The 15,625-nt window shown below is 53.3% G+C and overlaps 1 protein-coding gene across 1 annotated transcript in view; it reads right to left on the bottom strand.

The window, feature by feature from the left end:
• SYNPO (synaptopodin) overlaps nucleotides 1-14,758 on the bottom strand; it is a 54,108-nt gene extending 39,350 nt beyond the window's left edge. Inside the window, exon 1 of the mRNA XM_067732285.1 lies at nucleotides 14,666-14,758. The gene's annotated coding sequence lies outside the window, so the exon portion shown is untranslated. The remainder of the gene's footprint in view (nucleotides 1-14,665) is intronic.
• Between the last annotated feature and the right edge of the window lie 867 nt (nucleotides 14,759-15,625).

Here is a 15,625-nt window from a genome sequence, read left to right as displayed (position 1 = left end):
ACCTAACGCTCCTGTGGGACAGCCACGTGAGTGCTGTCTACAGATGAGGAAACTGAGGCACGGAGAGAGAAATTCTGCATCCAGGGTCACAGGGGGCTGAGTGGTAGAACTGCTGGGCCCCGTGCTCTTACCCGCACTCTCAGTGGCTGCAGACTTGACTCCAGGGACCCCGCCCAGCCCCGAGCTTGCGAGCTCAGACGCAGCACACCTGTCTGTGTGGGCACGGCTCCACCGTGGGCAGGAGAGAGCCTGCTCCGGCCTCCACAGAAACGGGAGGGGGAGTCCTCTGATACCAGCTTCCCCAAATCCACAGCCCTCCTCTGGCCACAGGCCCAAGGTTCCAGGCCATCCACCCTCAGCTGATAGGGCTGACAGAGTCCAGCAAACCCACTGCGTTCATCTCAGAGAGGGGAGCTCTGAGCCCAGAACAGGGAAGGTATCGCTTAGGTTGTACAGAAGGTTCAGACACAGGCCTGGCATTAGAGCCCAGGTGTCAAGACACCTGCCTCCAGCCTCTTGCACAAGCCCTGCTCCCTCCTGAGCGGTCAGCCTCCTGTCCTCCCTCCCCTCGCCTCCCAGGAGTCCAAGCAGGGCCCCCAGGACCAGAGGCCTAGCTGAGCATCAGATCTCTACAGCCCCTGTCCGTGCAGCTCTGAGGGTCTACCGAGATCTCCAGAGGCTCCTTCAGTGGTTGGCTTCTGCCATGAGTGGGCCCAGGGGACGTGGCCTTGGGAGCCTCACGTCCCTATGTGGTGGAGGAAGGGCACTGGCTTTGGAATCAGATCTGGGTTTGAATTCCGACTCCTCTGTTCAGTGGCTGCCCGACTCTGGGCAAGTCTCTCTGTCTTTGTGAGCTTCAGTTTCCCCTTCTGTAAAACAGATTAACACAGAGCCTACTTCACAGGGTTGTTGAGGGATTAACTGAAAGATACAGGCTCGTTCCTTTGCTTGGCAGGGGATGAGGGAGCAGGGCCGGGTGCTGCTCACCTATGGGGCTCTGGGGATGCTTGGCTCACAGGTCAGGGGAACATAAAGCACAGTCTGGCCTGCCCTGATTCTTCATCGTCTTCAGTGCCCTCGCCTGCTCTGCAGCTGCAGAGGAAATAAGGGGAGTGAGGAATGCTGAGGATCAGGGCTTAAGTAGACACATGGCAGCATCAGGCATGGGGTCCTAGTTTTGACTTTCCCCCTGACTTCCTGAGTCAGTGCTGGGGAAATCACAGGATCTGATTTCGTAAAGGGGAGACTAGAGTAGGCAGAGAGGGGATAAGCAGCCCAGGAAGGTGAAACCCTTATTCCTCTGAAGGACTCCATACCTGGCCTGCCTACCTGCAATCTCTCCCTGTCTCCATCCTCTACAGGATCTGGCCCATTCTTCTAAAGTGTACCTCTGAGTGTGTTGCTCAGCTGCTCAGGAACCCTCCGTGGCTCCCCATTGCTCATGGAATAAAGAAAAGTTGCAAACAAAGGGAAATGCAGATTCAGAGGCAGATCTCATGATTCTTGGCTGAGGGGAAGGAAGGAGGGCTTCCTGGGATGATGGACGATGTTTCAGCTGAATTGGAAGGATTTTGGCAGGAAGCGTTTGGCAGTCTGATGAATGGAGGGTACTCCGTCCATCAAGGCCCCGTGGAGGCAAGAAGGAAGGACCATCTGAGGATGAATCTGGAGAACCACAAGGGCCTGGATAGGCTGAGGCTAGGGCACGTGTGGCAGGGCAGAGGGAGGTGAGGCTGGGAGAGACGGTGGCCAAATTGTGACAGGCTTCAGCTGCCTGGCCTCTCTCCTGCTGGCTTGAGAGGTCGTGTAGAGGGTAGCCCTATAGGGCTGCGGGAGCCACGGCAAGGCCCAGCTTTGGGGGTGGAAGTGGAGGCTGAAACAAGGGCTGGCGTGCAGACGCCTCTGTGAGAGGAGCATTTTGAAGTAATTTCCTCAGCACCTGGCACAGTGCCAGGCACATAATCACAATGACAAGGATGACGGCTGAAGTTTATGAAGTGTTTACTACATCAGGTGTTATTCCAGACACTTAGTGTACATTGACTCATGTTATCCTCATCACAACCCTATAAGGAAGATGCTATTATTATCCCCATTTTACAGATAAGGAAATTGAACTTATGTGACTTGCCAAGCTCACACAGCTAGTGAGTGGCTGAGTCGGGGGTCATATCCGGATAGTCCAGCTCCAGATATCCCTCTTCTCCATAGGCTGCACTGCCTTAATAGTTTAAGTAGTTACTAAATGAACGAATGAATGAATGAGGAGGAAGAATGGAAAGATGGGAGGATGGGAGGGTGGAAGGGAGAGAGGGGAAGATTATCTGCGGTGCTTGGTACACTGCCTGGAACAGAGGAGTCACTAAATAAATATTTATCAAGTGGAATAATGGACTTGGAGTAACTGAGGTACTAACTGTATGTATAGCCTAGGGACAAAATTGGAGTCACTCTGGGGAAAGGGGTCACCCAGAAGTGGTCCAGATGGCTCAGGGTGCCCCTACCCACCCCACCCCTGTCTGGCAGCACCCTGGCATTAGGAGTGGGGTGGAGGGTAGTGTCTGGACTGTCCAGAGCTGAGTTCTCTTGGCCACTAGGAAGAGAGCTTTTGTTGTCCTCAAGGGTCTGAGCTGAGAGTATGTTCCTCCCTTAGTGCTTTTCTCTCAAGGGGGGGATGGGAGCCAACGTGGGTGGGGGTCTCTTCCCCGTGGCTCCAAAGGGGGAGTCTCAACCCCCTCCAACCTCCAGAACTGGTGAGAATGAGGAAGCCTGGCATTTGGAATTATCTTGCTATGTGTTCTGGAAGAGTCACTTCCTTTCAATGGGCCTCAGTTTCCCCAGCTAAAAAAGGCCTTGGGCAGAGTGGTTGGTGGGGATGGCAGTATCCACGATTGAAGGTGTCCCTGAATCCTCCCTGGACTTGCCCTCCCCTGGCATTTTCCAGTGGGCAGAGTCAGTCCCAGAGGGATGTGCAAATGTGACCCCACATTACTGACCCCTCCCTCCAGACCTGCAGGACAGACTGACCGATCGTGGCCTCCTTTCTTCTTGCCTTGGCCTCCGGCCATCACCACCCTGGCTGCCCAGCCTGCTCTGACTGCTCTTCCTTCTTCCCCACTTCCCTTCTCCCCACTGTTCCTGTCCTACTCCTGGGACCTAAGGGACCAGTGTTGGATGAGCGTCATGTGAAGCTGGGAGAGCTCTGGAAGCGTCAGGAAACCATCCCTTGACAAGAGGTAGCTGTGAGGGCCTGGGAAGAACTCCTGAGATGGACACACTGGGTGGTCTCAGGAGAGATGAGTGTCAGCCAGGCCTCATGATAGCTTGGTAACTTTGGACCAGTCACTCATCTCACTGAATTCCAGTTGCCTTCTTGGTAGGATGGAGACGCACACATTCACTTATTCATTCATTCTTTCTTTTGACACATATTCACTGAACACCTGCTCTGTGCCATCCACTATTTTAAGCCCTGGCAGTACACAGTGAACAAAAGAGAAAGAAACCCTGCCCACGTGAAGCTCACACGTTAGTTGGGGTGGACGGACAATAAATAAATAAGAAAGTATGTCAGAGGGTGATAAGTGCAATGGAAAAATAATTAAGCAGGAAAGGGGACTGGGGAGTGCATGTATCATTAGGACAGGAAAAACAGTGGTATTACTATGATGCTATCTTCTGTTTTGTATGGCATATGTATTTCAGGTTCAGTATTACATTAAATTCTCATATACAATTAAAAATATGTAAAATCAACATTAGGTGGCAAACTCAGGAACACAAACCCTGCAAGCCCCTGGGAGATGTCTTACGCTAACACTCTGATTATTCAAGCATTCACCACTTTAGAACCTTCATGTTCCACTACGAACCTGTCTACCATCTAGGACTGAGCATTTTTATGGTCCAGTATATAAAAATGTGATTTCACATATTAGCTTTATTTCTTTGAGGGCGTTCTTTTCCAAGTTCTTTAAATGGATAGAGTGTCTCCTCGATGTAAAACACATGCTATACAATGAGTTTGGGGATAATAATAATGATATCCTATAGGTTACTTTTGTTAAGGGGTGACTGAGGATATAAGGCACCACTGACCGAACACTGACTGTGACTGTGTGCTGGCACTGTCCAGGTATATGATATCAAGCATGACCTTGTTTATTCCCCACAGTAACCTTAGAAGGCAGGTACCTACTACTATTCACATTTAACAGATGGAGAAACAGAGGCCGAGGGAGGAGAATCTCTGCCCACGGTCCCAGAGCAGAAAAACAACCAAACCAGGGCTTCCCTGGTGGCGCAGTGGTTGAGAATCTGCCTGCTAATGCAGGGGACACGGGTTCGAGCCCTGGTCTGGGAAGATCCCACATGCCGCGGAGCAACTAGGCCCGTGAGCCACAACTACTGAGCCTGCGCGTCTGGAGCCTGTGCTCCTCAACAAGAGAGGCCGCGACAGTGAGAGGCCCGCGCACCGCGATGAAGAGTGGCCCCCGCTCGCCGCAACTGGAGAAAGCCCTCGCACAGAAACGAAGACCCAAGACAGCCTAAAATAAATAAATAAATAAATTTAAAAAAGGTTGGGGAAAATGGTATACTTCTAGGCAGGATGGCGCCATGAGTTCACACTTCAGCTCTAAATACACTGAGTAAAAAAAAATAAAAATAAATCTAAAAACCCATCTGTGCTAAAAAGTAAGATAAACATCTCTGCAGACCAGAATGGAAAACAAAAACAAAACAAAACAAAAACAAAACAAAAAAAAAAAAAAAAAAAACAACCAAACCAGGACCTGACAGGTACCTGGCACCTGATATGATCACTCGTGGAGGGGGCGGTCTCCCCAGGGTCCAGGGAGAGGCCATTTTGCACAGTGCAGAAAAATTCTTTATTCTGGGCCTGTCTCTGCCATGCCCTCTGCACACCTGGACATGTCCCTTCACTCCTGGGCCTGAGTGACCCCCAACCACACAAATACAGGGCTGGGCTTGGAGTCTCCAAGCGCCCTTCTGGCTCTGGATTGCCTGAGTCCTGGTAGCCAGGATGCTGGGAGCTTGAGCCCATTCCAAATGGACACACCAAATCCAGTCTGCTCACCAAATCAGCCAAGTTCCCTGCACGTCACATCTATTTCTGCCCTGCTGGGTTTATAAATATGTGGTCCAGGGAACTAGCTTCAGTGGCACTGGAGAGACTGAAGTCATGGCTATAAATACAGGGCCAAGGCTGGCTGGGGTCAGGCAGGGGTGCTGCAGGGCCAACACCAGCTTAGAAAACCACACCCTGCGGGTCCCACGTGCCGTCCAGGCTCCTCCTGGACACACAAAAAAATGGAGGCCCAGAGGGGCAGGGACTGGCCCAAGGCCACCCGGGCAGTGAGGTCAGAGGTAGGCCTGGACCACAAGACTTCTGGTTCTGAGTGGAGGCTGCTGTTCACGCCACCTACTGCCCATTATCATAAGTCTCCACCCCGCCCTGGGGCTCACCCAGTTTAGCAAGAGCAAGATCTTATCATTTAAGTTTATAAAATAAACCTCTACTGATAACATACTGCTTTTTATCTGTTGGAAATATTGGGGGCTTGCAAATTTTTCATTTGAGAAAGTGTTCTATGACTAAAAATTCAGCAAATTACTACAATATCTACCTCCTACTCAACAGGATCCCCCCCTCTTCACCGTGGCGCGTGGCCCAGCCACATGCTGGAGCCCAATGTACTGACCCGACAGCCAATTGTGTGAACCACTTCCCAGCTCTGTGCTCAGTGACATCACTTTGGTAGCTTGAAATCAGCCGTGGTGGGAGTCATTCCACCATGGATATGGGCAGATGCTACAAATCAGGGCCTTTGTTTTGGCTCCAGAGAGCCAGTCGTTAAACATTTAACAGCACACCACTGGCTAAGACCATGGCTAGTAAATCCCTACCATGCCTGTTTCCTGGCTGTCTGAACTTGGGCCCGTTATTTTACCTCTGTGGGCCTCCATCTTTCCATCTGTAAAGTGGGAACTATAACCACACCAGCATCCTAGCTGCTGTGAGGACTAGATGAGCTTGTACCCCAAAGGGTTAGCACAGCAGTTCCCAAAATTGTGTGCCTGATAGATCTCCCGAGATCTTTTACACATTCCAAAGCCCCGCCGCCGCACCCTATGCCAATTCAATCAACCTCTGAGGCATTGGTATATTTCAAAATTTCCCAGGTGATTCCAATGTGCAGACAGGTTTGGGAACCACTTTGCAAGCGCTCAGCAACCATCCAGGAACCACAGAGGGATAGGGGGCAATGCCAACCCCTTATCTCTGTTCCATTTAACTCGTGGGGTTTCATGAAAAAAAGAAGTATTAAAACAATGTGTGGGGATTTGTGTGTTTGTTTGTTCTGTGTAAAGACCTAATCTGCCTAAGGCGTGCAGGAGGTGCTGCTTCCAGAGACCACAGAAGGAGGGGCCTTTGTCCTTTTCCTTCCAGATGTGTACCTGGCCACCCCACACTCCACAGCAGATGGGCCACAGGCTTATAGACCCCAAGGAGGCCTCACTTCATGTGGTACTCAGCTGGCCAGCTGGGGAGATGGAGAGACCTCGGCCTGGTCTCTCCCTCACCTCCTAGAGAGAATTAGGCTGGCTCTTCCCAACCCAGAGGCCAAGGGTGCACAGAGCTTGGCTTAGCCTGGGAGACATCAGGCTGCTGGCTTGGAGGACTCAGATTAAGAACAGAAACATCAGTGCTTATGCCAAGGGCTTGGGGCCTCGGCCCAGCTTCTCCCTGGACCACCACCACCAACAGCCAGTGATAAAAATAATCATAACGGTGCCTGACATTTATTGGATTGTTCCTATGCACTAGGATATAGCATAGCAAGCACCTTGAAAGGCAGTCTAGTATACAACTCTGTGGTCCAGTATGGTGGCCACTAGCCACATGTGCCACTAAGCTTTTGAAAGGTGCTGAGTTCAAACTGAGATGTGCTACAATGCATACCAGGTTTCCAAGGCTTAGAACCCAAAGAAGAACGTAAAGTGTCACATTAATGAGTTTTTTTAGATTTATTACATGTTAAAATGATACTATTTTGGATGTAAGTGAACATATTATTAAGATAAATTTCTCAGGTTCCTTTTTTTTTCCACCTGTTTCTTTTTACTTTTTTAGTGTGGCTTTTAGAAAATGTAACATTACATGTGTGTTTGCATTTATTTCAATGGACGGCGCTGGCATAGAAGTTAGGAGGGCAGGCTCTCTAGGGCCCCACTCCTGGGCTTCAAATTGTATTCTGTATTCTCCCACTTACCAGCTGTGAGACCTTGGGCAAGTTATACAACTCTCCATGCCCCGGTTTTCTCATCTGTCCAACTAGGATAATAATAGTACCTACCTCTTGTGGCTCTAATGTGCCTGGCACAGAGAAAGTACTCAGGAAAGACGAGCTGTCAGGGAACCACCTGGCCCTGGGCTAAGTGATATCCTTGGATCATCTCATGCCTCAATAGGTGCTGAGCTCCCCATCACTGGTGGTGAACAAGCAGAGCCTGGGAAACTCCTTGGCGGGCTGCTCTGGAGGGAGTCCCAAAGTTGAATGTGGGTGGGGGAGGCACTGGGTGAAACGGTCTTTGAAGCTGGCTCCCAGCACTGACGCTGCGTTATGCTGCTGTCTGCCCCTTGCTTGGTGTTCTCTACTCATCCTCTCTTCCTCACCATGTCCTCTTTTCCTTTCCCAAATCTTTATTCAACCCAACTGAATGTAATAAATGTTTATAGGTGCCAAGGAAGATCAGCGCTGTGCAGGACTCAGGGGAGAACAGAGGGAAAGCAGAAGTGGTTCCTGCCTTCCAGGAGTCTAGTGTGGTCAGAGGGGCATGAGACAGGGGCTTGGATAGTTATAATATAAGGTGGGAGGTGGCAAGAGCCGTGAGAGGCTATTCAACCTCTCTGAGCCTCAGTTTCCTCATCTGTAAAATGGGGCCAATGATAGCACTACCTTCTAGGCACTATTGTGAAAATTAAACGAGATGATGTGGGAGAAACACTTGGCACAGTGCCAGGCCTATGGACGGGCTCAGGAAGTGTTGGTTGTTACCCTGGCTCCACAAGGGCTGGCATCGCGTCAGTTTTGCTCCCCATTCACTCATTCAGCAAGCAGTTTATAAACATATCCTATGAACCCGGACTGCTCTGGGAGCTGGGAGTACAGTGGGGGCTTGGATGGGTTGAGAGCAGGGCAGGGTGGCACAGGGAAGGCAGGGAGTAAGCCATTAGATGAATAAATAAACCAAGTAATTTCAAAACTGAGAAGTGCTCTGAAGGTGACAGAGGGAAGAAGCCCACCCCCTACTCTAGTGCAGCCACTATCACATCACTAAGTGCTAGCATAATGCCCGGCACCTAGTAGGTTCTCAATAAATGCATGTCAAGCAGATCTCAAATGAGAGACACTATGGGGTGTGGAAAAGAGTGGGACTGATTCTGCCTGGGAACCTTCCCTGACTGGGGGAACCACATTGTCGGTCCACTAATGACCTGGCAGGCTCGGAGGCAGGAGCCCAGGGGTGGAGGTCTGGGTTCAAGGTGGGGTTATGATCACCTCGTACAAGCCACTGACTTCGGGCAAACCCTTTCTCCTCACTTGCCTCCATTCACCCCACCATACAGGGAGGGGGTGGACAAGGTGCTTCCCAAGGGTTCCTCCAACCATGTGGATTAGCCTGTCCAAGACTTTATGTCCTGGTCCTGGTGGGCCGTGGGGCGGGCGTGGGAGTTGAGGCTGTGCAGCATGGAGAGACCGGGGGTGGGATGTGCTCAGGCCTCCCTGGGGACCCCTCACCTTCAGCACAACCTGTGGGAAGAGCTGGAGTGAGGAGACACCGACTCAGAGCGGCTCGGTGTTGGGACTGGAAGGGAACAAAAGCCCCCATCTCAATCTCAAATCCCCTTTCACTAAGGCCTCCAGCCTTGTGCATCTCTGGTGTCAGTGGCCTCACTTTCCCCAGAGGCAGCTCATTCATTCCATCTTTCGCATCCCTTTCCTAGAGAGGTGAAATCTCCCCCCACTCTACCCCGCTGATTTTAATCCCATCCTCTGAGTATTTTCTATTCCCTTCCTCAAGCTAAACCTCAGTCACTTCAACTATTCTATATAGGGAAGAATTTTCCGACCCCTTCTCTCCTGTTCACACTCCTCTACTCTCAACCCAGTCTGTCAGATTCTCAGAACTAAACTGACCACAGTAATCCAGGAAAATCAAACCAGCGTAGACCAGGGCAAGGCCATGACTTCCCTCATTCTGGGCACTCTATCTTTATTAATGCAGCCTAACGTCAGAGTAGCGTTTCCCCCCTTTCAACTGTGATATCTCTGCTGAATTATATTGTCTTTATGCTTCACCAAGACATCACTATACCACTGCTGCTTTTGAGCCACATCTCCTACACCCTGTACGTGTACAGTTGGCATTTTGAGCCCAGTGGAGGACTCTGATATGCATTTTAGTGAGTTTGGCCCTCGATTGGAAAGGATTCTCAGTGAATGGTGGAGACGGGGTAAAAGAAAATAATAACCACCACCACACACATGCAAAATGAAATAAAATAATGGAAGGGAAATATGTTTTGTCAACAGGCATCCAATGCTATTATTAAGAAGCTCAGGACACGCTCGTTGAGGTAATGGCTGGCTGGATAAACTAGCGTGAGGGTGAGAGATGCTGGATGGTGAGGTCTAGGGGATAGAGGTGAGTCTCAGGGGTTGGGGCAGGTGACGGAAGGGAGCTATGGCAGAGACGCTGGAAGAGGAGGCTGGAGGACACTGAGCCTACTTGTGACGCGAGAGTTTGTCCGACCCCGACCCCCTGTCTCTCCTCTCCGCACACGCAAAGACATCCAGCCCTGTGCCCTCCACTCTCTGTGACTCCCCTTCCTGGGGCCTGAGAAGAGGGCAGCATCATGTTGCTGGTCACATGGTGTGGAGAGTGGGGGCAGGGTGAAAGGGCTGATCCCAGGGCCTGGCACAGAGACAGGGAGGGGCACCACGCTCCGGGCCCTGCCACTCCAAGCCCGCTTTCCTATCTGCAGACTGGGGCTGATTACAGTGCCCACCTCGTGGGGTTGCTGTGAGGCTTAAACAAGTTCATCCAAGTAAAGGGCTTAGAGCTCGACAGTAAGTGCCTGGTAGGTGTTACTATAATTGCAGCAAGGGGCTGGGCTGCTGTGTGCCGTGGCTGTGTGGGAAGAGAGGCGCCCAAGCTGGAAGGGGCTGCGGAAGCCCTCCGTCCCAGCACCTGCCCTCCTGCTCGGAGCTCCTGCGCCCTGCCTCTGTGCATACGTGTGTGTGTGTGTGTGTGTGTGTGTGTGTGTGTCTGTGTGGGACTGTGTGTGTGTATGTGTGTGTGAGCGCGTGTGGCGAGGGTTGCTGGAATCTGTCTGCAGAGCAGCTGCGAATGGCCCAGGAGGTGGTCAGCCAGACCAAACAACCCCAGCGCTTGGAGCTCTAGGCTTTTCTCTGATTCTGTTTGCTTTCTTTCTCTCTTTTCCGGTTCGCCTTCAATCGGTTCCTGCTTCCAGGGAACAGCGTTAGAAGGAAGCCCTGGCTGGGTCGGTACAGGGCCCTCCCCGCCTCCCTCTCCCCACAAGGTTTCCCACCCTCTCGCCTGCACCCCTCCAGTCCCCGCCTCACCTCCGCATGGACCCCACACAGGCCCCTTCCCTCTTAGAGCCTCAGTTTTCCCAGTTTCCTCCTTTCTCTCAAGATCCTTCAGGTAGGAAGCCAACTCACACGCCTGCTGGCCGTGATAGTGAGGTGTACTTTTACTGCCCACCCTCTGCCTGGGGACAGGGACCGGGACAGAACACCCCTCTAGGAGATGTTTTTGGTAGTGTTTGTGGCAGGACCTGAAACCAGTCCAGAGGGGAGATGCCCTCCAGGGCTGCAGAGCCTCTGATTGCCTGACCTTCCTGCTCCAAACGCTGTGGCCCCAACTGGGGACGAGTGGGATGATTTGAAGCAAGCGTTTTGAAGGCCCTGGCCCCTGAGGTCAGCCCAGGACCTGGCTTCGGGCCTCCAGGTTCCTGCTCAGCTAGAGTAGTGTTCCCTGAGAGCCCACTACATGCCAGGAGTTTTAGGTTGGCTCGTTTAATCCCCACAACCGCCCGATGAGGTCCCTAGGTGCTATCCCTGGCCCAGTTTTATAGCTGAGGAAACTGAGACTCAGAGAGTGAAGGAACCTGCCAGCAGGCACAGAGCCAGCAGAACCCAGGCCTGGGAAAGAGTTGGTGCTCTACCCTCATCTCACTGCACGTGGCTCTGAGGCCCCTCCCCTCTGTGAAGTGGCGATGACACACCCTCCCTAAGTCAGCAGAGTTATCCTCAGGCCTGATACCTTTGAGCTGCTATTTATCGAGTGCCGGCTACAGTGTCTGCCAGGTCTTCTGTACCATCATCTCCTGACTCTTCATGACAACCCATTTTACAGATCAGGAAAGTCAAGCTAAGAGAGATGCAGGGACCTGGCAAGGTCCCACAGCTGCGGCCGGAGCAGAGCGCAGGTCCAACTGATCTCTCTCCTTTTTCTTTGTTCCTAACCCAAGAGCAAACTTCACCTTTCCTTTGCCTGAAAATATTGTCAGTAGATCTGGGTGTGACCCTATAGGTGGACTGCTTTGTCACCACTCCACACTCTGCGTGTAGCAAACCCAGGAAAAAGAAATCAAGGTGAAATCTAAGGAAGTGGAGCCCCCAGGGCATCACTTTGGGTAGATGAGCCAAGTTTAACTGGAATCCTCTGCCTCCGTTGGAATCCATGGCAGAGCCCACCATGGGGGACATGTTTAAGCAGACAGTGGTCGTATGAAGAGTTTCACTTTCCAAATGAGAATGTTTCCTTAGGAAGAGGTTGCTCTTTAAGTCCGTGTCCTCCCCAGTAATCAGTGCCGCCTCCCACTCCCTGGCCAGGTTGATCTCTCTGTAACGATGCCCATGAGGCTGCCCACGTCTCCACTTGCCCTTGGCCTTGGGTGTAGCTGCTGGTAGCTCCCAGGGCCACTGAAAGCCAGTTAGAATGTGGTAAGTTCTGCAAGCAGGGACTTTGCCCCTGACCCCGGCCAGCTGCTTCCCCAGAGTTTGAGACAGCTAGTCCAGCCCACAAGGGAACCTGGGCTCAAGGAGTATGGATGACTCCATGTGGCCCATCCCTGCTCAGGGAGTCCCTCCCCAGACTCACAAGGTTTGTCCCCCGCTCCTTCCCTAGAAGGGCCCTCTTCTAGAGGAACAAGAACCCTCTAGAGGTAGATGGGTGTTGCTTCATCTTAGGACAGAACTAGAAAATTACTTTAGCCTCACTGAGGACGATGTCTCCTGGGGGCGGTAGGGACACTGAAACCCCAAAAGGTCAGGGAGCTTGCCCTGGGCTCCTTCGTGGGCACTTGCTGCCTCCCCAAGAAGGGGCCATGCATTCATCCCCACTGAGGATGCCATCCCCATCCTCGAGCCCTCTGGATGCCCTCTTCCCAGTGCAGGATGAGACAAGTCAGACAGTCTGGGAAGGTGCACTTCCTGCCGCAGGGAAATGCCGTGCTGGCCTAGAGGGCTGGTGACGAGACAAGTTACCAATGAAGATCCATGAAAAAACAAACATTGTCCTGAGTAACAGTAACAGCGAGCCACACAGTGGGCTGGGGGTGAGGGGCATGAGGAGCACATGCTCAATGGCGCCAGACCCAAGCAGCCCAGCCTGCAGGAGTGATGAGGCCTCCGCCCAGGGGCCTCCCACACGCCCTGCATCCTCCCGGGGCACCTTTCCTGGGCCAGTCCTGGGTTGGCACATAAAACGCAGCCAAGTGGCCAGGGAGCCAGGGCTGAATGACAGGAAAGGCTGAAGTTAGGGCGGCCCCTCGCCTACCCACCCATCCCGGCGATTCAGTGCAAGGCTGAGGGCGGACAAAGCGCTTGAAAATGTCAGTCAGGCAGGGAAAAATCTCTTTCCCCAGCTCCCTGCCTCTGACCTTGGGCACCTAGTCTCAACATTGGATGGGCTAATCTTTTCCCCAGCTCTGCCCATTTCATTCCCAGTCCCTTCCCACACAACACACACACACACACACACACACACACCACACCACACCACACCACACTCCAAGGTGACACAGAATAACAGGGCTGCTAATCTGTGGAGGCCAAAAAATGATCTATACAGCAGATCACATCTTTAGGTCCCAGATAGCCGGAACCAGCACTCTCATGAGCATTTAAAATGGTAGAAACGTAAAGCGGGCCTGTTGCTAAAATGGAGAGGACCCCAGGGATCTCCTAGCGGAACTCAGCCTTCATTCATTTGGGTTGTTTATATTTTTATTTAAATCCGCTCCCTGGTTTGAGGCGCTTTTATGTATTTTCCCCTAATGGAGGGGGTGAAAATAACACACAACCCTTGTTAAAATGAAAACTGGCAGTCCCCGTGGCATCATCTCCTCAGCCGCTGGCGCCGTGCACACCACGCTTTGGGAAATACTATCTTGGTCCACACTTGTCTTTGTGGGGATGGGGAAACTGAGACCCAGAGTCAGGAGGAGACCCATCCAACTTCCAGAGCAAGGCAGTGCCAGGGCCACCCCCAGGACCCAGAGCCCAGCTCCCGGCAAGGCTGGCTCTTTAGGGAGAGAAGACCCAGGACTCAGGTTACAGAGCTCCCCCAGAGCAGGGTGCCCCTATTTGCCATAGAATCTGAGTGCAGCCTTTTTCCAAGGAGCCCTTGTCCCAGTCATCCCCTGACCCCTGCGGGTTCGGACAGCCCCCATACTCTCTCCCTCATGCCATGGGCAAGCTGTCCCCTGTCTTGGGCTTGGTTTCCTCACCTCCAAGGGCTACAGTGAAGATGCCAAGCTCCTGGAGGCGAGCACTCTGAAAAAAGATGACGGCAGACGTGGGAGAAGAGATTGTTGTCAGCCCCTTGCTCCACGCCTCAGCCTTTCTCTCTGGGAAATGGGTAGAGGTTGTGCAGGCGTGAGGAGACTGAACTGGGCTGGAGGCAGAAGGAAGGAGGGCGGTGGCTACAGGGTAGTCTCAGCATAGAAGGACTGCCACCAGCTCGGCTGGGTGTCTCCTCACCCCAGAGGACCCTCCCAGGAGGCAGCCAGCGGGCTCCCAGGCTCCGGGTGTTAGGTAGGAGTCCGCCCAGGACTCAGGCCACAGGAGGCCAAGGGGGAGACTCATTCGGTCCTGCGAGCAGGGACACCCCACCAATCTGCAGACACGCTTACACACACACACACCCCCACCGACACACAGACCACCCACCCATGCAACATGCACACACACAGAACTTAGAGTCACGCACGCTCTGGTACACATGCAAATGACCCCCACCCTCCCTACCCCCCCAGCCGCCCCGGGGCACACAGTGGGGGCCAGCCTGCATCTCTCCTCCCCCCAGTCCCAAGCGCCAGGCCTGGCGGCGTCTCTGTCCCGCTGCCTGGGAGGCACATGTGGTTTCCGTTAGCAGCAGAGCGGGCATTTCCGTCCCAGACAGCCGGGCCCTGCCAGGGGCCCTGCCCCACAGGCGCCCGCAAGAAGGGCCACCTTGGTCCCCACTCCTCCACTGGCCATCCCAGCGACCCTGGAGGCCCCTCTCCCCTGGAAGACCCTGCTCCCGTCCTCCATGGACTCCCCCTCACCTGGAGCCAGAATCCGCGCCCACTCTCGCAGGGACCGGCTGTGCCCGGGCTCCAGCCCTGCCCGCCTGCCTCCTGGCTCCTGCTCTGTCTTGATCAGGCTGAGCGGGATGGGAGGAGGGCAGGGTGTCAGGGGCGGGCGGGAGGGAGGGGAGGGGGCGTGTGGAAATGAAACTTTAATAACAGAGCCCCTTTTGTTTCCGAGCATATGGGATATTTCATACATACTGAAGACATTAGCCGTCTATATTTTTAAGGGCTCGGGCTAAAGGATGAATAAATACAGCCCATATTCTGCTCCGCAAACACGCACATGCAGAGTGCCGACTTCTGGAGCGTTTCAAAACCCAAAGAAAAAGCCCCCGGTGACACCGGACACTTAAAAATAAATGTTTCCAAAACCTCAGGCTCGCCTTGCCCCCTCTTACAGCCACCTGGAGGCCTTGGGGCTCCTTTTCTCCCACTGCCCTCCTTCCACCCCCTCCACCTTCCACTCAAGAGCAAGGCCCTGGAATCCAGCTCCTATCCCAATTCTCTTTCTCAGGCCCCTCAACCCCCAGCAGGATCCCAGAGTGTCAGAGTTCCCAGAGAGCTTGGAAATCTTTGCCCTCCTCATTTCAGAGACGGGTCCAAGGCCCAGAAAGGGGCAGGGACTTGCCTGAAGTCACACAGCAAATCAGGAGCTGGAACGAAGGGGCAGTGCCTCTTCTTCCAGCAGGAGGGATCCCACACTTCCCCATCTCGTGTAGGGGGTGGGGGAGACCCCAGGGCCCCAGAGGGAGGGCCGAGGTGTGGGCTGGGAGAGTGCCCGCCTGCCTTTTCCACTAGAATGCTGCTCTGGGCACCCATCCAGGGGAGACGTCAGCAGGGCTGGAAGCTGGGCTGGCCCCAGGAAATCCCCTTCAGGTTCGCAGATCCCAACAGGCCTGGAGGCCTCAGGTGAGGGAGCCTCCCTCCCTGACA

The sequence above is a fragment of the Pseudorca crassidens genome, chromosome 3, assembly GCF_039906515.1.
Source record: "Pseudorca crassidens isolate mPseCra1 chromosome 3, mPseCra1.hap1, whole genome shotgun sequence".
Taxonomy (NCBI): Eukaryota; Metazoa; Chordata; class Mammalia; order Artiodactyla; family Delphinidae; genus Pseudorca; species Pseudorca crassidens.
The sequence above is the reverse complement of the archived record's forward strand: the minus strand, read 5'-3'. Positions and strand labels throughout refer to the sequence as shown.